Genomic DNA, 22,167 nt, shown 5'->3' on the forward strand with positions numbered 1-22,167 from the left:
ATAGCAAATGCATATGCAAATGCAAATGAAAATGAAAGCGGAGCAGTAGCCAAAAAAGAGATAAAGAAGTAGAAATCTATTCGAATCAACAGCTCCACAAAAGTTCGGACTGCATAAAGTGAGCAAACGAATGGGAATTGTGTGCGAGAGCAAAAGGAGTGAAAACAAGTGAAAGCTAATTGAAAATAAATTTAATTGCAGCAGCAGCTGTTGAGGCAGTTAAAAGTGTATTCAGTGTTAGCCTGGTTAAGTGCTTCAGCTGTTAGCTTGGCCAACAGCGCTGCTTGGGCCATGTGCATTTGCACATAATTGCAAACTGTTGCACGGTCTGCAATTTAAATATTTTTTATAGCCACAGCCATAAAATAGACGCCAGACACTGGCAACTGTTGCACACACACACACACACACACCCAAACACCCTTTAGCCATGGGTTTTACGATCATTTAGCCATGCCACATTAAATATGCCTTTAAATGTTTTTATCCTGCTGCAGCTGCTACACTCAAACGAAAGTATAACAAAACGAAAATCATAAAAAACGCCTCGAAAATTGCATTAAAATTCATTAAAAAAAAAACTATAATTTAATCGCGTTAAAAAAGCAACAACATCAATTGAATTTAAATAAATAAATGGGAATTGCCACATTGACAGGTGAGTCCTTGTTCAAAGCAATTAAGCTGTTAAATGTTATTGGCTTTATTAGAAATGCACTTTGCAAACATTTAGATTGTCAATACTTTCTACACTCGTTCACACACTGATGAGAGTATATTGGTTTTGTGTAACGTCTCGTTGTTGTCCTTTTCTGTGCTGAGATTGTAGGGAATCAACAACAGACTTACTTTTCAGCTCTGCTATTGGCTTATGATATATGTACATGCACCCCTAAGGGTAAATATATCATTGGGAAATCATAGGAACTGTAGATTGTGCAGATTGTTCTTCAGATTTACCTCTTGAGATGCCCTTCCTTTTTTTTTTATTCGCCGTGAGCGAGCATTGTGCCGTCGGCAGCGCCCGTCTGCAATATTCTGATGTTTTTTATTTATTTCTAATTTTTTTTCTAAATTTTTTTTTTAAATTTTTTTTTTTTTTGTATCGTAATTATTATTAAGCACATTTGTCATTAATTATTCAAAGCCCTTTGGGCATTGAGTTAATAGTTTTAATTAATGAAGAGTGTGGCTCACGCTATTTAAAGTTGGTCAATGCTAAATTGCTAGCTGAACTCGGTTTATATTAATAAATTATTGGATATATGTGAATTCGTCAATAGTAATAGTAGTGGGAATATTATATATCTGGCTGGGCTCCTGGCTCGCTGCGCTGAGCTACATACAGTTGATAAATAGAGTTTTCCACATCGTAGAACACAGATTTGATTTGAATTTCAGGGTCTTTCAATTATTCATTCAACATTTTGTATTGAGAGACAATTGGAAATGAATGTATTAGCCATAACTTTTTATTTGTTTAACGCAGCTGCCTCTTGCTCGTATCGCATTTATTCAGTATTCACATTCGCATTGAATATTCATAGTTTTTAGAATATACCATTATTATAAATTTATTCTAAACATGTAAGCACGTCGCATAATACTCGTTTATTGTTTATATATAAGGACATATGTAAATGCTTATATGGAATATGTTAACATTTACAATCAATAGACCATAGATGATAAATAGAATAAAGCTATTTATATGCAGAGGCAAAACTTATCTAGTAGAAGCCGATAGATTTAATTACAGGTAGAGCTTCAAAGGTTTATCACGCACAAAAAAGGCTATAGAGATATGGTTAGTTATATATGTTAGTTGTATGTGTTATATATTATGATCAGAGCGAAAAGATTACCTTTTCTATCTTTATAACTGAGACAAATATTTATTTTTTCGGTTTTTACGTTTATTTTGGACAAGCTTGACTTGAGATCTGTAGAAACTAGCTATTAAATTGTAATTTACGTGGTTTTCGATTCCTCAAGTTTTCAAAATGTCCAAGATTTATAGCGGTTATAGTTCTATATATAAATATATCAAAATTTAAGCTTCTAGCTTTGCATATAAGAACAAAGGCAGTTTACATTGTACATTTAAGAAAATTAAGTTGTAGAATTTTGCCCAAATATATATTGTGCCTATAAATTAAAACACATATATAGTATATCAATATAATTTCGTTTTTTTTTTGTATGTTTGTTGTCACAGTTTTATGAAGCAATAACAACAGCACACAGAAAAGAAAAAAAAAAAAAAAAAAAAAAATGAAATCAGGGCGGCATATATTTGTGCAAGTGATGAAAAGCAAATATGAGCGTTGTTTATAAAGGCCCCCAGATACCAGATAGTAAATAAATAATGTTTACTAAAAATATGCATAACTATGTATGTATGTATGTTTAATACAATACAACTCATATATATATATATATATATATAGCCATGCAATATTTTATTGTGCGCAGTTTTACAATCATTTCTGTTCTCTCTGTCTCTGAGAAATACGCAGCTGTTGCTCACAGATTGTAGCAACGAGCTATGGGAGGGGAATGGATGAGCTATAGCTATAAAATAATTAATTAAATGGCGAACTATGCAATATGCGACGCTTTGATCTGTCTGGGGTCTGTTGTTTTGTAATTAAATGGAGCAATATTGAAAAAATCCCAAGTTGCTAATCAGAAAAGAAAATACGCAAGACACCTGGCGTATGAGTGATATGGCAACGCGTATACGCCACGTGTCGGCTGCTCACACAAACAACAATTAGTGTGGCACAGCGCAAAGCGAGGCACAAATAATAAGATGAGAAAGTGGATAGATAAATAGAAAAAGGTAGAGAGTGAGAGTGAGAGAGAGGAGGGAGGCGGGGCTGGAGGGTGGGAAAGGGCAGCTTTGATAGGGACCTTCTGCCAAGGGTGCGGAAGGGTTTTCCCCAATGACGCGGAGCCGCGCCGCTTTCATGTCAACTTTGTTAATTAAATGAAGCACTTAACATCGGCGACATATTTTTTGGCTGCACGCCCTCAACCCTTCCGTGCCCCCCTTCATAAGCCCAAATCCCTCAAACTCAAACCCTCTGAATATTTTGTTTTTGTATTTTTTTTCTTTTTTTTTGGCTGCATAATTTGCGCGAGCTTCGCTTTAATGACTGTCCACTCAGAAGAGGAGAGAGGCCGCACTTCAGTGCCCAGCTCGCTGTATTTTTGTTTGTCTGTTTCAATTATTTTCTCTTTGTGGCATTCTTATCATAATTTTGCTTAGTCCACTGCCTCTTCTTTGCTGTCTTTCCGGGAAAGTCCTCTAAATGGTCGACAAAGCTTCAAAGCCGCAAGGACACTTTCAATTGTCGCCTGTTGTCCTTTGTGACATTTGTCGTCTGTTGTGACAAGTTGTATTTCTAATTTGAGCTAAGATCATAAACAGAAAAAAAGGAAGGGAACGAAAAAAAAACAACAACATTCATATTGTTTTTGTTGTTGTTTTTGTTTTGCTGCCAACTTTTCTAGTCATAATTATTTTTATATTTATTTTTATTGCGTTTGTTTGTTGTGGCTGTTGCGGTCAGCTGCAGACACGACAAAAACACACACACAATTGTATATATATATATGTGTGTGTGTGTGAGATATAGCACTTCAACAACAATGAATACAAGTAGAAATAGTTTTACTGTTAAAACTTTTGCCCTTAGGTGTTAGTTGCCAAATTGTTGTGAGTTTTTCAAAGGCTCGGTGTGTGTGAAAGCAGAGCGTAAAAAAGGACATGAAGTGTGGAAAATAAAAGATTATAGAAAGTGCCGAAAGTTAATTAGGGATATGCGCTGGAGTTGCAGGAGCTCTAATTAGGGACTTGGAAATTAATGAAAGCAGATTCCAAAAAAAAGTAAAACAAATAGAAAGAGGAAGAATTATAAACAAAAGCTGAGCCTAAAATATGGAAATGCATTTTCAACAAGTTTCTAATTAGTCCAAAAGTATATTTCCCTGAATATAAGTGAGACTTGCATAGACACTAGGAATGTAGAATGTGATGAGATAGTGTGAGGGAATGACAAAGGATATTTGGGATATTTTGGGAACGGCAGTTGGCTATCTCAAATATTTCATCTATGCCAACGAAAATTCCAATGAAAATCAACAAATAATAATCTACTTGGATGATTAACAAAGCTCAATTATGGCCAGCCCAAATAACTGCGCATGCCAATGGCAACACAAAGGGCCCTCCCTTAGCTCCTCAACTATTTTGGATCTAAGACGCATATATGGTAATACGATGTCCAGACATTTGGTGGCCATAAGCTCTCCCTCTCTCTCTAGCATAATGAGATGAAATTGAATATGCATTGTCGAGGATATTATTCCGAGTCTGAGTGCTAGCTACGCATACAACAAGTATTTCATATCAGTTTTTCCTTTTTTCCTTTTTGCTTTGGTTTTGTTATTATTGTTGCTATGCATACATCTTTTTGTTGTCCTCCCCCCGCTGCGCTGACCTGTGTCAAATGTCTCCGGCCATGTCCTTGCCCCATGCTGTGCGCCGCTGCAAATATGCTAGTAATGTCCTATTGATGTGGCACATCAAATCTGAATTTCGATATATGTATGTGTGTGTATGCTTATCAACGCCAGAAGCGCCGAGAAAAGGCTAGCGCAATCGGGAATTTAACAAGCACAAATTTACCAAGAACCAAATGAAATGGGCAATTAACCTTATCAAGTAACGTGCCGCGTGCCACAACAAGGAAAACGAAGGCATACAAAAAAGTATTTCAAATATGGCGAATATTAAATACTCTTGATGAAATGTGATACAATGGAGGTGACTTGAAAATGTTTGATTTTGTAATGGGTTCTTCATTTGATGAAAGTTTGTTTGGTTCTTATAGTGTAGAGAATGTTATTGCCTGTTAATTAAATAACCTTACCTGTGTTATATATGTTATATACAGAAAAACTTTTTAGTATGTCTTGTCTTATCTTATAAGTACAGGACTTGGCTTATATAATTCATTTATTTATTATTATTTTTTTTTATATATATATATAAATATTAAGTGTAGAACCGGTACATCAAAAATAGAACCATAACAACACAGGGAAGGTAAATTAATAATAGAGCCGAAGCCCATACCGAGCTATGGGGATTTTGGCTTATATAATAGCTTTAACTAAGAATACAGATTTTTCTTGAATTTTTCTTGACTTTGAAATCATTTCCATAATGTTTTCAGTACGGCAGTCAAACGATTCAAACTCGTATTATTTGGCCACTGAATCTATGACTTAATATAGTCCAAAGTCCTATAATAATACGAAATTCTAATTATATAAGAACTTTACCTTCAACTTAAATGTAATTCCCTTGAGAATATGACGAATATTATGTAGAAATATTTAAATCTAATGCAGCACCGTCTTTTTATCACGCCTCGCTTTGCTTAACTATGTATGTAGCTTTAGGTCTAGTCCATATTAACACAGCTGTTAATGCAGATTAGGATGTAATATGTATATAATTCATACTTATACAATTCTCTTCCTTTAAGCATTCCGTGACAAAGTTTCCGCATTCCTTTGTATAAGTGTATCAAGAGAAAGCGCAGAGGTACAAAATAATTCAAGAGCAATGCGCTGTCGTCTACTTTGTCGCTAAGAGCTGAGGGCGAAATAACCTAAAAATACAAGCAAAGCAAAGCAAAGCGACGCGACGCGATGCGATGCGACGCTTTACCAAAATTTATGCCATTAGAGAGAAGAGACGGAATGCCAAAGCAAAAGGTAAAACAAGGTGCGCATGAGGGCGAGGCCGGGGCGTGGGAGCTGGAGGAGAGGCAAAGTGGCAAGTGGAACCAAAAGTGAAAGGTTATGGCAAAAGCAAGAAGCAATTTCAAATATTTTCGTTGCCTGCTTGTATAGAAAATTTTTACGTCTTTCTGATTACGGCAAAACGGCAAACGTTTGCGTTTCATTTCTTTTCGATACCCTGTAGAGGTGACAGGTGCGGAATGGGCAATGACGGCAAATGAAAAAGATATTTGAAGAAAGTATGTGTGAAGTAAAAATGAGAAACTTTTAAAGGTTGACTAGATAATATGATATAGAATAGAGTTATGAAATATATATACTATTTAATTTTAGGTAAACTCTGGCTGGATTTGAGCTACCTGCTAGCTGTCAATTGAGTACAGGGTATCCAGCAGTCAAGTAATACTTATCGTTTCTTGTATACTTTATTGTTGTACTTGTTGTTGCGTAATTGTGCGCAAAAACAGGCGACGAAATGGGTTATGTTAGGGCTCTCTGGGGTTTGAGCAGGTCAAACAATTGAAATGCTAAAGGCATTCCATTCTCGTTTCTTTTTTCATACAGGTTCATGAAGTGCAAATGAGTATATGGGCTTCGAGCAAGCTCAGTCTGTCTGCATTAGAAGCAAGCTGGAGTTTACTCTTTTACAGATTGACTGAACATGGACTGTTCACAATTTGTTCTTAAAAATACTCATAGCTATATGGTTTATTCATCGGGGTGTAGCAAATCCAAATTTATTGATATTGTAAACTATGAGCGAGTATTATGCAGTCGATTCTTGGGCTGATTTTCTTTCTTACCGTTTCCACTTTGAGCAATAAATGTGAATGTGAGGAAGAACATGACATAAAGGGCGCAGAGCAATTAAAATTCAACAATCTTAGCCGAAAAGAAGAAGAAGAGAAGCAGAGCATATTCTTTCGACCATATCTAAGTAGGTTGACAGCTGCACAGCAGAGAAAATGTCAAGCAGGAGAGCAGGAGAGCAGGAGAGCACGAGAGTGCTAGAGCAGGAGAGAAACTGCAAAAGTATCTCCTTTTGCTTAGCTTGACTGAGCAGACAAAGTTCTCACAGAAAACAATAAGCCGAAATGGCGTCTCAAGTGCAGACTGGGCGGTCAAGGCGAAGGGGGAGGAGAAGAGGAAGGAGAAGGCGAAGTAGAAGGCATTTGCATGGAAATAAAACATTTTCATTATTTATGAAAGTGCTTAAGCTCGAATCGTATAATGATAGGGAAATGTTATGCAAGATATTTGAATTGCTGCATTTTTGAGCTGGAATTTCTAGTTGCTTCAAATGAAACTATTTCAACAAAAGCAAAAAAAAAGAGTAAAAAAAATAATTTTTACCCCCTTTGGTTAGAGTTTCTAGTTGAAGCAAAAATTTTATTCGTTTTGGCAAAAATGTTGCAATCTATGCAGTTTTTCTTCTCTTCTCTTTTGAATGAGAAATATATTTTTAGAGATTTGTGTACTCTATCGTGCAGCATGAAGAGTATATTTGTTTTATACATGACTTTCGCCATTAAAAGTATTTCATATATCGTTGCATAAACTTAAGCTTAACTCCCCACCTATAAAAGTCTATATCATTCATTCAGTGTGGCATCTTGAGCGAGTATTATGCAGTCTCTGACACACGACTCCAGCACTCTTGCCTGTTATGTGCTCAATAATCCTTTGGGTTTCGTAATAATAGCAAATAAATTGCACAAAATTGATTTGCGAAATCAGCAAAACATTTTCTTCCTGTCCAGCTGCAACAGTGAATGCTTTGCTTGCAACATGCAGAATGTTGCATGCAACTTGCAGCTGCTGCTGCTGATTCTATTTTTAGACCAGAGACGAATACGAATGTCTCGTCGCAGCATCCGCTTCAGCTCTCGGCTCAGCTTACTCACAGCTCATCGTCTATAAATAGCTCAGAGTTACAAATGTTCCGGGGGGAAGGGGCGACTGGTCTCAAGGTGTGCTCGCCTGGCATCTATAAATAGCAGCCAGCTTTAACTGTAGCCACCGTAAAAGCCCCTAAATACTCCCCAAGCATCGCACAAATTGCGCAGCGCTTATTGTCTTTAATGTATTTATGAACTGCCCGCCTGCATGTGCTGCATATAGATAAAATACATGATTACACATGACGAAAAACGGGGGCATGTTAAAATGTGGAGTATGTATGATAATATTGAAATATTTATTGAGACTTTAGCTAGAAAATAATGAAAAACTATCGTCTATAAAACTTTATTTATATAAATAAAATATGATTCTGATGATAATATGATTCTTAATTTTATTATGATTGGTTCTGGCAGAGTTAAGAGCAACTGAGACTGCTCTAGTCTAGTGTCTGACTAGAAGTTACCCATTTTCATTTTCCATTTGCATGGATATTTCTTGGCATAAATATTCCATCTATACGCTCTCTAGATTTTAATAATTTTAGAGTAAATCTTTTTTTTTTTTGCTTTCGTTTGGCTTCTTTTCATCTGGATCTCACTTTACTAGATTTTTCGCCGTGTGATATTTATCGGCTTGTCGCGTGATTGATTTATGGGCTGACATATATTATTAATGGCGAACAAGTCAATTGATATGAACCGCCAGCTACTACAGCTGCCCAGAGCTCATTAAATAATGATATCATATATGAGGAGGCATACATACAGTTCACTTGCTAACTACATGCGCTGCCCCGCCCTACCCTGTGCTGCCCTCACTCTCTATCTCTCTCACTCTCTGAGCGTTGCTCTAGCTTTGCCTAATTGTGTCCCTCTTGGGGATGTCAGCGCGTCTGGCACGCTCTGGTTAACATTTGTGGGTTAAATCTCATGCACTTGGGACTCAGATCGAGGCTCATTAGTTGCCGGCGGCGGCAGCAGCAGCAGCAGCAGCAGCAGCTGTTAAAGTTCTGCGTCAGCGGAAGCAAAGACAAAGTGCAAATTTCCCTTTTGTCGTGCGTGTGTGAGAGAGTGCGTGCGTATGTGTGTGCGTGTGTGTGTGTGTGTTTGCCTTCTAAGTTACTTAAAGTCGCCCTACAGGCACTTTCCATACGATGCGCTTGCCAAAAACTTTGCCCGCCCATACGCATATGTCTATATGTATGTATATGTCTATATGTGCATGTATCTGTGAGTTGCCCTTAGCAAAACTTTGTAGCCTTGTTCAAATACCCTGTACACACATTGCAGGTGGGTATATAAGGAGAATGAAATATATGCTCTGCTCTACTCTAATGATATGCTAGGCAAGTAAAAACTAAAGCTGATCTCTGCTTTGCTCGATCTTTACTATATGAGGTTACAGGTTATATGCTTTACAGGTCAGCTGGCAGTCGATCAAGAGTAGGGTTCTAGCTATGCTGCCTCTACACATCTCAGGTGCGTTCCAGCCAAGCAGAGCTGACTGTTTTATAGCTCAATCATAATTTTTCACACAGTTAATGTGCAAATGCGACGCTTGGCCAGTTCGCTTTGGCAAGACGAGCAGACAGAAGGGCAGACAGAGGGGCAGACAGGCGGGCAGATGGGCAAACATTCAGCAGGAGAAGGCTTGGAGGCTGGCTTGTAGGTGTTTCACTTGACGCACACCCACTCAAAGCAACAACAGCAGACACACGCACACACACACACACACGCACATGAGAGTGTGTAAAAAGTTCTTCAAGTGTTGAATGAGATAAAGCAAACACTGTGCAGGCGATAGCAAAAGGTGGTAGGCAATACAGCCACACACACACACACACACACATGCGCCACTCAGCTGTCTGTCTACTCTCTCCCTCTCTCTCCCTCTCTCTCTCTCTTTGTTGTCTACCTCTCTCGCCAGCCGCACATAATAATTATTAAAAATAATGCACGCCAGCTCTTCAGGCATTCCGACGGCAGCAACAAATATTATTGCATACTTTTGGGCTTTGCGTTAGTTGGCAACTTGCTGGGGCTTTTAGCCCTAATTTATTGTTATACTGACATTTTGATTGCGCTTTTCAGCAGCTGCTACGTCTCATGCTTCCTCTTCCTCTTCTTCTCTCGCGTGTCTCTTCACATTTGCTTCCTTTTCAAGTTTGCTTCATCAAAATGTTGCTAAACTTAATTGAATTTGGCCACAAGTGCGCGCTGCGTGTGCAAAACCAATGCAGAAACTGATGGAAAACTGTGGAAAATTACCGTTAAATTTGTAGCTACTATCAAATATGGAGTCCATTCAATTTCAATTTGGTATTTTAGCTAAATTTGAATATGCCTGAGATGCAGCTTGAAGCCAGCTTCAGAAAGTGTAGAAGAATATGTTGTTAGACTCCCACTTGATATAGCCATGCCTATCGCTGTGGCTATATCTGGCTACTTGTGTGAACTAAGTATTCATGATTCAGATCATATGATATCGTTGCCAAGGCCCCTAATGAGTATTTGAGTTGAAGCCAATCGAGGCAGCTAAAACGTGGCCTATTATTGTAATTTTTGGTCAGCTGTTACGTCAACTACATGGCCCACTTAATAATAATGTTGGCGCTTTACTTGCTCTCTGATCAGATAATATCTGTTGTGTAATATTTACAGTTTTTGTTGGGCAAATAATTCGAACTTTCATGCGACATTCGAGAGTAAATTATATGCACAAGTTTGCCTAGCTGCTGTTCACCAACTATAGTCAATATTTGCATACAATATGTATATATATGTATATATTATGTATCCCTATATATACGTATGGCTGACTAAGTCTGTCTGATTTATTGAATATGGCAAAACGACGGCGCTTAAATGAAAATTGAAAACGATGCAAGGCTGCTTATTAGCTTAAATTGTAAACAGGAAGTGCTGCGGCAACGGATATAAGGCCACAAAGCAGATGGAGCAGCTGCAGGCGACGAGGGCGCAGAGGGGCGTGGCTGAATAGAGCAGCGTCACAAGACGCCGGCAAAGACGAAAGCAAAAGGCAAAGGCAAAGACACAAGCAACGGACGACAAGGCAGCTTTTAGTTGCGCAGCGGCTGTCAGCGACAGCGACGCAAAACTTTTAAGCAGGCAACGGAGACGGAAGCGTCACGACGCGACTGTTGCCTGTCTTGCTGCTCTGTGCGATGGTGCAAAGAGGGCGTATAGGTGGGTGGGTATATAAAGAATGAATGCCCTCAATAAGAGATGACAACTCTTATAAGCTATGCTGCATTTGATATATATACAGTTTGAGAGTCTTGTATATACAGTTTGAGTGCCAAAAGAACTTTCACTACAGGGCATCACGCAGTCGTTCATACTCTGTGACAGTTAGCTGCGCAGCTTTTACTTATTTTGCCTGAGGTTTGGGCCAAGGTTGCTTGTTTGGCTTTGAGGTATGGGCGGCACGGGCTGGGCTGGGCGTGGGCCTGGGCGTGGCACGCTTGTTGCAACTGTCAAGCGTTTAGTTAACTCTTGACGCTGCTTGTGCCTGTCATTGCCAGCCAGGCAGTCCGCCAAGTCAGGACAAGTCAGGCCAACTCAGCCAGTTAAAGTTGAGTGCTTTAAAGGACAATCTGAGTGATAAGTTTGGAATTTGGCAGCAGCAGCCGTTGGCAGCCGTTGGCAGTTGCCATTTTCCTGCGCCCTGCTGCCTTTTGTTTTGAACTTGTTCAGTCTTTTGCCTGCATTTTGCATGAGGGCCGAGCATTGTGTGTAGCGCACTTGAGCACACTCAGACACACACTTTACTTGACACACACACACACACACACGCACACACACACGCACATGCTTGTTATCAGCTGAAGCCCCAGGCGTACGCTGCATATGCGCAATGCTCAATTTTTGAAGGAAACCAAGACGAGCATAAACAAGAAAAAATTAATTATAAAATTCTTAAGCACATTACGCACCAATGCAAATCGCTTAATTATATTAGCAAACATCAAATGGCTGGCTCTAAGCAGTCATTCATTCCATTCATCCATTGCTCAAACCAAGCGCAGTCTGTCTCCGTCCGTCTGTCCGTCCGACTGTTTGGCTGCGCTGTTACCTGTCTTGTTTACTTGAAGTTTTTTTTCGGCCAAGAAGAAATTCTTGATTTCATTGTTGGCAGCTGTGCTTCAATTTCTGGCTCCTGCCAACTGGCGTACACTAGGCGAAAGAAGAAGCGAACGTGACTGAAGCTCTCTAAGAGCAGCCAGAGCTGCGATTGCGAAGGTGAAAGCAAACGTAAGCAAATTTGTTTTTCATTCAAAGAACAATGCGCAAATCTGAAGGAGTTGCTCCTTTATTTCTCTCAGTGCACATTTTGGCGCTTTACAAAATTGATTTGGCTGCTGCTGCTACTACTGCTGTTGCTCCTGCTGCTGCTGCGCCTGCTACTGCTGCTCCTGCTGCTGCTGCTCCTGCCGCTGCTGCTCCTGCTGCTGCTGCTGCTGCCACAAAAACTTCAGTCTCCTGCCTCCCCGAGCTGCGCTGCTTTCAGCACGACTGGTAATTGCTGTTGTTATTGCATGAAAATTAGCAGCGAGCTCGGGCTGGGGCGTATCGATCACGCTTATGCAGCTACACGCACTGCCACGCCCACTTTTCCCGCAGTACCTTTATGGCCGACCCACGGCAGCTGTGTGTGTGTGTGTGTGTACGTGATTTATTCGTGCTGGCGTGGACATCCTGTCCCAGTCCCTATTCCTGGCCGAGCAGGACTCTGGCGCATGATGTCTCTTGCTTCATTTTTTATTTTCACTTCAAAAAAGATAACGAAAACATTTCTGAGGCAGTGAGCAGAAGAGGAAGCACATAAAATGTTGCTTTTGTCTGTTGACAAACAATGCGCATAATGCATGAGCCAGCAGTACATGCCCTAAACAACCCCGCCCCACCCCGCCTCGCCCCGCCTTCTGCTGTGCTGTGCAGGCACCTACGCCTCCTGCACTTTGTGCGCATTTGAATGTCAGCTTTTCATGGCACAATGAGCAAAGTTTTCATGAGTATGTATACATGTGTGTGTGCGGGTGTGTGTGTGTGTGTACTCTTCCAACAGAGCACTCGTACATGCTGCTGAATAATGGACAGCTTATTTGGGCATTAAGCTCCTTTCAATAACAACGAACAACAACGACAACTTTGATTGGAAAACTCAGCTGGCTCACTGTTTAGAGGGGACGATGCTGGTCAGCATCATCATCATCATCGTCAGCATCATCATCGGCATCTCATTTTGCTATCATAACATTTCGTTCCTCTTTGCATTTCGCTTTCATTTTGCAAATCAATTATCAAACAATGCCTGAACAAATAAAAATTACATCAAATATGCAAAAAGTGCTCGCAAGCGCTGTGGACAATGCGCGACTATATGATATCCCATAAAAGGAAAAAGTTGACAGAGGAGTGGGAAGAATTAATATGAGAATAACTAATTTGATTAGATAGGGGAGAGATGTGGAGGTAGAGATTAGTATACAGATCCAAATTAATACTTATAAGCAAGAATGAGCTCGCTGGATGTTGAGTCGAGTTTATATATAAGAAAATATCGATATACCGAATATCATATATCTATATTTGAAAATTCTTTAATAAGAAAATTCCATGGGAAGAGTCTGTACATTATACCATGTCTAAATAAATACATAGAGGATAGTCTGATCTAGTCTGGATTGCTCGACTAGTTGAGACCTTGACTCTTCTCTCAAACTGATTTACATTTAAAACTGCAGAGGTTTCCAATGAAATTTCTCCCATAAGTTTATAATAGGAGGGATTCACTGGGAATTATCTTCTCCTCTTCAATGCTCGACTAGACCTTCTTGTAAGCATTCATGCAGTAATTCAGCAAAATTCAAGTAAATTCAAGTATAGAGAAACCTCATAAAACTCGAGCTTACCTTATCAGCTGTCATTTATGCAGACAGGAAGTATTTCTGGGGCTACTCCGACACAACTGACTCGAGGCGGACAAGTTTTGTAGGCCAAGTTTTAGTTTTTCTGATAGCGCGAAAACATAAAAAAAAGAATTTAGCCGACAAAGCAGTAAAAGACAAAAGCAACTTTGAAAATAGCAGCAAAAAGTAGCTAGGAAAATGGAAATGAAAAGGGAAATGTGGGCAACTGTTGAAGATGCCGAAAGTTGACTGATGTTTGACGGAAATTGCAGAACATATGTATAGCAGCTGTATATAGAGATAGAGCTAATAAATATGTTGATGAAACCGAGCAAACAGCAGAACATATCGATTGATAGATCGCTGACATTTTGAGATATTCTATTTGACTTGGCATAGGCGAGGTGAGAAAAATGTGAGAGGGAGACAAAGAGAGAGAGAGAGTGTGTGTGCGTTGCCCGATTGCTGAATATACCCTGTAATAACTGAATAGGAGTATTATGGCCTTAACAATATTTGCTTTTTTGGCTTCTTTCATGATTCGATCTTGGTTTTAACAGACATTTATTAGATTTATTTTCAAGTTCCATGAGTAAAGAACATTTTAGATTCATCTTTGATTTTTGGATTCGTTATAAATTCCACACATCTCGCACATGGATTAGAATGACGCACTTTACCTTCTCTCAAGTCAAGTTCTGATGACAGTTAAACTCACTTTTGATTCAGTTTCTATTGCTGCTCTATAGGATAACTGTTGGCTGCTCAATTTCTTTGGCTGTCATTCTTATTTGCCTAGCATTCAGCTAATGTCCTGTCGCGCTGTTGTTGCCTCTAACGTTTTTGATAGACTGTGTGCCTGTCCGTCTGTCCGTCTGTTTGGCTGCCTGTCTATTTCCCCATTTTGCCATTTTGTGAGCATCGTTGCTGTTGCTGTTGCTGTTGTGGCACAACTCTAATTGAATTGCTCGCTATGTAAACGCCAGCTCTATGGCCCGGGCCTGCGCCTCTTGTGGGCGAGGCGGGTCGGGTCGAGTTGAGGTGGGTTCTGCTTGGCGCTTCCTCAGGCACAGCGCCCATAATCGAATTAGATAAGTTAATAACTTGATAAAAAGTTACAGCTTTTTGTTGTTGCTGGTGTTGTTGTTGCTGTTGTTGTCTGTTGTTGTTGTCGTTAGTGTTGTTGCTGGTTTGTTGTCGTTACCGTTTGGTTCTTCATTGTTTGGCTCTTGTCGCTGTCAATAAACGCCAAATGAAGTTGCCAGCTTGACATGCAAAAAATGCGCAAAAAAAGCAGTGTGACAATAACAACAACAACAACAACAGCAGCAGCAAAAAACCAAAATAGAAATACAAAAAAAAAAAATAAAAAAATGTAAAAAAGTAAAAAAACAGCAGCCATTGAAAATGACAGTTGAAAACAAACATAAAATTTGCAAACATTAATATGCCCTTTACACATAGGGTATATTAGTTGCGTGCCCTGCTTTGAGCTGTTGTCTAATCTAAGCCAAAGTCTCGCAGTTGACAGCCAACAACAACAGCTATGATTTATTGGCCTAAGTGCAAGTAAACTTGGCCAAATATATTGTATCAGTTCTTGGTCAACTAGGGGATAGGGCATAGGGCATTGGCTGGTCGGCTTGACTCGTGCATTGTGTTTCTATGCTGCTGCTGCAGATAAAGACATCAAGTTTGGCTTACTAATGAGCCTACGGGCGCTGCCATAAATATGAATATAAGCGTAAACATTTTCATTTAAAATTTATGAAAACCTTGACGCTAAAGGACATAAAACTTTGCTGCCCAAGGATACAAACACACACACACACACACACACGCACAGTTGACATAAATGTGGGAACAAACAAAAAACAGTCGGCATAGGGCACAAAATAAAAGCGAGCCAGGGAGGGCGGCTAAGAAATCAGAAACAACAAATGCCAAATGCGACGCTGATACGAATATTTGTGCTAATAATTTCCCATATTATTGGACTCGCTATGGCAGGGGCGTGGCATAAATTACGATGCCGTAGCGAGGCGAGGGCTGGGAGAGCGTAAAGAAAAAATGGGCAGGAAATACGGCAGAATATATGAAAATATGTGAACATTAAGTATACGCCGCATTGGGCAGCCGCATAGTGTTATCGATTTCCTTTGGACCCAACAGCATATGGCTTTAAGCGAGATCCGCATTTAGGGCTATATTTTGCTTTTTGTTTTTTTTTTTTTGTTAACAGTTAAAGGCGTCCAGCTCTGACCAGCCAAGGTAAACTCGGGCTGGACGCTAATAAGTTCAACGCACAGCTGACCCACTTAGTCAACGGGCTGGGCTGGACAGGACTGGCGAACGGTGGTGGGTCAGGTAATGCAAAGGGGCGTGGCATGTAAACAACAAGCGAACAGCTGGCATAAAAGTGGAAAACCTTTTAGCAGCGCTGATGGTTACGCGGCTGAGTTGCCTCAAAGAGGGCTTGTGGTTGGGTGTGTTGTTGTGGCCCTGTTGATACCCTGTACCCTGTTTAGCCATAATGCAGTGGAGTATGCAAACCCAAGAGGTAAACTGTAGAGGCTACACTAAGTAGAATATCTAATCCAACTTGGAGTATTTAAGAATTTCAAGAGATTTAGTTCAATTATTCCAGGGTATTTCTTAGTCAGCCACATGAGCTGCTGGTCGCTGGCGTTGCTATTGCGTATGCAAACCACAATAGCCGTCAAGGCGAGCCAACAGACCACGTAAGCAGACGTGGCCGCTGACAGTTTTCGCCCGCTTCGCCCTGGCCCGAAGGCGGCGGCGCGGCACACAGCAATTTAATGGGTTTATTATCGCAATAACAGCAGGGACAACTACTTCAGAGTGGGGGGTGGGAGAGAGGGGGGAGAGCGAGGGACGACGCTCAGCAGAAAAGTAAACATATTTGCCGGCTGTGCGATAAATTAAACAGCCAAAGGAGCCGCCATCCATCCACGTCCCATCCTCGTCCATCCTCGTCGCTGACAATAATGATGTGTGCATAAGTGGCAAGTGGCAAGTGGCATGTGGCAAGTGGCGAGTGGCAAGTGGCTTGGCTTGGCTTGCACCCAACTGTGGCGACGCACAGAATCCAATATGAGCGCACCTCTGCCGCCAGTGGGCGTGGCCCTTCAACAATATGAGGCATTAAGCACGCTTAACGTGAGATTAAATTGTTAGCATCGATAGGCCGAGGCCGAGGCAGCTGCACGAATTGTGGGAGAACCAAACAAAAGTGGAGCAATACCTGAAGGATTTATAAAAAAGAAATCGTCTTTTATTTGGCAGTAATAGGCTTAACTAAGTAAAGTTGTACAGGGTATATGATGAAAAGTGTAGAAAGTCCAAGTTAAACCTCTTAGTTACTTTTGATCTAGCCAATGGATTTTCCATTTCGATGGCTTTTTTCTTAGTCTTGTAGCATTATATACAGACTAGAGAATGTCAAGAAAATTTCTATAATTCCCAAGCTTCATTTTATTTTCTCGCTCAATTTCATTTGCTATCAAATTTCGTTTTGATTTATGAAAAATCAATTGATTTCTACACGATTTCAGCTGCACAGTTCCCCCTTTAGAGCTCTACTAGCTCGCTAGGCTTATACCATAGATATATGAATTTTACAGCTACTTTTTGGTCGTTTGGTCAAACAAAAGCAAAATATTGCCCATACGCCGCGTTGGCTGCGCGCAGTAAATAGAAACGTCCAAGTTTTTAATAAACACGCAACGCGTCTAAAGTTTCCTTTATTTATTTTTATTTTTATTTTCCTGTTGTCCCACACACACACACACAGACACAAGTTGGCTAACACTGCCAAAGAAATATTTATATGATTACTTAGACAAAAAAAAGTTGTTTTTTCTGTTTTTTTTTTTTGGAAAATGGCTAAACAAAGAGGCCGGGCAGCCATATTTTGGGCGCTGGCACACATGTGTTATATGAAGTGTGATATGCTGTATGTATGTGTGTGTGTGTGTTGTAAAAATTGGCCATGTCGCGCTGCTTTATTAAATTAGTTGGCGCACTCAACGCGAAGCGCAGCTGAAACGGATGTCTGGCATATACAAACTTTTTCAATTTCCTGCCAAGACTCTGTGTGTGGGTGTGTGTGTGTGTATGCTACGTGTCTAGCTACGTGTGTGTGTGTGTGTGTGTGGCATTTTTAGTGGCTGTCAAGCAGCGTTCATGATGGCATCAACTAGCGCCTCGCTGCCATTATTTTTTCAGGTCAACATATAAGTAGCTGCCGTCGCTTAACTTGGCTAAATCAAAGCTTAGCCGCTCTCACACTCTCTCTCTGCAGGTCGTGCTGCCTAGGAATTGGCCAATATATGTATAGTCGCCCCTAAGCTGTTGTGGCTCGCTCAGGTATACACACAGCTACACAGCTCATTGCATACACATATTTTATCTCATTTATTTCTGGTAATTTACTTTGATTCATCGATTTTGTAACAAATACGTGGCTATCTATGTGCACATGTGTGTGTGTGTGTGCTGAGGTGTATTTTGTTTGGAAATAACATTTTATTGGATATTTTCGCTTTGGCCGCCGTCCCGCCCACCAAATGCATCAATTCACGTTGTCTGTGTCGAGAACTGATTGAGTTATTGAGCTGCTCGCTCTTTGTGTTGTGGTTGTTGTTGTTTGTTTTGTTAGACATAATAAAAATACATAATAACAGCACATAATAATAATAATAACAAGAGGAAGCTGTTATCCTTTGGATATAACGCAGATTTAATGCTCTCACATGCTTAGAAATGTATATCAAGTATAATTTCTACAGATGTTGATTCTTTTTGAATAAATATAGTAACTGTTTTAGTTAATATTAGCAAAGAGCTGACCATATTTACGAGCGCCTATATAAGAAGATAATGCATTCATATTTCAAATATTTAAGTATAAATTGTTTTGATATCTGGAGATCGAGTCATGCAAACGTCACTTAAGCAGACGAGAACGTAATTGAATTTACTTATAATATTGTTATGATATTGTCTCTAACTAACTATAATTCATTTAGATATTTTGGTTCACATATCTACTTTATACTATCTACCCATATCATTCCATAACATTCCATAATAACAGTTTAACAGACAGTTAAGCACTTCTACATTAGCTCAGCTCTGCATATTTTATAGCCTCTCTGAAAGGTATCCAAGTGTCTCATCAAATTGATTTACCCGCTCTGAGGCGCATAGAAACATAACTCTCAGCCAACAACAAATGCTGCTCGACGCGCTATGAAAGCTTTTGTTGATATAACTACAGAGATATATGTACGTATCTATGTTAAGTTATTTAGCACAGAAATTGGCTTAGTTGTAGACTGAAGGGATTTAATGTGATTTGCACGTATTAATCATACGCCAGGTTGCACTTGAAACATCCCAACGAGCGACGGCTGCGGACAGTTATGATAATAATCAATTGGGATAGGTGAGAGGCAGCAGCAGCAGCTGAGAGAAAGAGAGAGAGAGAGAGAGAGCTTGACGCATATTTGACAGACTATGCCACAAAATTAAATGAAATTTCAATAAAACTGAAGAGAGACATTCAGTGGTAAGCTGAATGAAAGTGGGGAGGGAGGGAGAGAGAGAGGGAGAAAGAGATAACAATTGAAATTGAAATGCTGCAAAACTCAAGAATTCGTTCAGTTGATTGAATCAATGACCAAATATCAGCAGCAACAGCTATTAAGGGGAGCAAACAAAGACAGGGAAAGGACAAGAAAAGGACACTCGTAGCCACAACAAAAAACAATGGCAGAGAGGGAGTGGTGAGAACGACGAGCAGATACCCTATATGCTGAAGGTAGACTTTTTCAATTGAATAGTGATTGAGTGAGTTTGAATGAGAGAGTACAGATTAGGAATAGGTATAGGAAATATATAGAGTTTACTATATATGCTATTCCTCTTCTTGTTTGTCCCTATATATATATATATACCTGATATCCTCTGTAAGCCTTGCAGCTATGATAGTGAGTCACTTCTCTTCTACTATTTCTTCTGAAAACTTTTTCTTTATGTATTCTTCTTCTACCTGTTACACACGTCGAATTGTCACCTACATATATACCATGGCTCATTCCATTCGGCAATCTAACAGCAAACGCACGGCCCACAGCAACTCGACTCGACTCGACTCGACAGGCAACGCTCAGGACGTTTTCGTTGACAAATTTTGTGTAGGCGGCAGCTTCAATTTATCCAACGCTGGGCTGTGGTTCCACCTGACTGAGGCACAGGCAAATGTCCTACGGCACAGCAGCCTGTGTGTGCATGTGTGTGTGTGTGCGTGTATATATTTATGGCATACATGTGTATTTCGGCATAGGTTGGCAGCTCTGTTTATTGTTTGCAATTTGTTTTTAGCTGCACAAAACAGAACTTTATTTTTATGCCTCTGTGTGCGAGTGTGTGTGTGTGTGTGTGCCTTGTAGCCAACATCTAAAAATGGCCAAGACGTGTTTGGCTATTTATAGACGTCGTCACCTTGCGCCCGCCATATGCCAACTATAGCACTAAAACCAAACTCTAATAACAACAACGGGCATAGGCTGAGGTGGAAAAACTCGTATTGACATTTAAGCTGCCACAAATTGCTTTTCTTTCGCGCCCTGTCACGCCCCCACGCCCCCACTCCCCAACCTCTGCATTGCTTCCATCTCTGTTGTTCTTTATTTATTTCATTTTTTTTTCTTTTTTCAGCTCGCATTCGTCTGCGGCTTATCGTGCGCATTTCCATAACATAAAACGAAATTTTCAAATTATAACAAATTGAATTTTCACATATGCAAAAAGGTGACAGCAGGCATTCGGCAGGATAACATTAAATAAGAGCAGGTTGTGCTCGACTAGGAGATATCCTGCAGCCTCAGCTGTAACTTTACGTTTTGCTCTTGGCGCTTTAGCTCTTTAATGGCATACAAATCAGGCCACGCCTACTTCTGTTAGTTGCATATGTTTTCCTTAAACCAATATGCCCTCGAATCACATGTGTAATGGGTATGAGCTGGCCGGAGTGCTTAAAATATTCGTGAGTTGCTTAAGAGCTCTTTTTAAAGTAGCTTAAATCAGCTTTTTCAGGATTAATATTTATTCATTCATTATTCATATATATTTGCATAAGGTATTGATACTCGTTCACAACATAAAAGGGGTATATTGGGAGGAGGAGTTACTGCAAACTTTGATTCTAGATTCAGCAAGAAATAAAATTATATATTCAAGATTATCAAGATTATATATTTCGATTATCTCCGCCAGAGATAGACCTAGAGTTTAAATGGAGAGTTTAGTATTTAATACGAACGAGTATTGTGTAGCTGGTCATGCCCCACGGCAACATTCTTACTTGTTTTACCTAGACTCGACTGACTTATGATTTTCATATTTAATCAAATGAAAACAATTTGTTGTAATTTAATTCTGAGAAAAGAACATGTCTAATATTTTGGGAATTTGAATAAGAATTTGATTTGTTTATATATTTTAATTGGCTTATCTGAACAGGAAATATCTTTATCTCACAGAGAAATAAACAAAGGCATTTGACTTGTGAATTTATGACGAAAATTTAAGGAAAAGCAGCTTCAATTCAGTTGAGATTCATGTGTCGATAGCTGCAACAAACTGACTCGGTCCATTCATCAATCAGTCAATCCATCCATCCATGCATTGCCAACAATTTAGCTCTCTGTGGCAGCTTTAATGCTGTTGCGATGCGCATCTTCGATTTCTGTCTCACACGTTGCATGTTTTGTATTTATGCGTTGATGTTTTACGTGCTCCAAATACCAAACAAACATACAACACACCCACACAGCCACACACACACACACACACACATACTCGCTCATACACGTGTAAATTTTATATTGTGTAAATGCGAGCGAAAGGCAACAGCAAACAGTCAACAGGACTAGGGAAGACTTAACTCTAAAAGCAGCCATGTAGTTGGTTTTCTTTTTCTTTTTTTTTTTTTTTTGCTGTTCCGCTACACAGCGAGAAAATGTGTTGGTAAGGTGAAATGCAGAGAAAAGTTTGGTGAAATATTTATATACATTTATTTAATGTAGTGCTTGATGGAATAAGGTAGAGCTCATGTTCTATAGTCGGCAGAATATTCTATAACCTCTAGCTCTACCTAAGATTCCATATTAAATTCCATTGCTATCAGAGCTATGTTTAGGATAGATTTCAATTTAATTTAAAATCGCAGTTTTCAATTATCAACTCGTTTTATTTTATTTAAATTTCACGAGCATTTTTCAGCGCAGCGAGGCGGGGCGCCCAAGGCTTCAGTGGTTTCTCTTCTTCTTTTTCATTTATGCCCGGAACCCACGCAAAATATTTGAATTTGGGGCATAATGGTTTTGTGAAAATCTGGTGTAGCAGGCAGAAAGGGGCGTGGCAGAACTCTTAATGTACAAGAACGATGAGCTGAGTCTGATTTTGACTCGAAAACTGAGATC

The 22,167-nt window shown here is 39.7% G+C and overlaps 1 protein-coding gene across 2 annotated transcripts in view; it reads left to right on the top strand.

The window, feature by feature from the left end:
• Positions 1-566: 566 nt before the first annotated feature.
• The window catches only part of LOC6586488 (BAI1-associated protein 3), a 71,419-nt gene continuing 49,818 nt past the window's right edge, over positions 567-22,167 (top strand). Inside the window, exons 1-2 of one of the 2 annotated variants that reach the window (XM_044009594.1) lie at positions 572-658; positions 17,982-18,046. The gene's annotated coding sequence lies outside the window, so the exon portion shown is untranslated. Of the gene's footprint in view, positions 659-17,981; positions 18,047-22,167 lie in introns of both variants that reach the window. The other variant, XM_002012066.4, reaches the window with a different exon arrangement.

This window comes from Drosophila mojavensis, unplaced genomic scaffold, assembly GCF_018153725.1.
Source record: "Drosophila mojavensis isolate 15081-1352.22 unplaced genomic scaffold, ASM1815372v1 contig_74, whole genome shotgun sequence".
NCBI classification, from domain to species: domain Eukaryota; kingdom Metazoa; phylum Arthropoda; class Insecta; order Diptera; family Drosophilidae; genus Drosophila; species Drosophila mojavensis.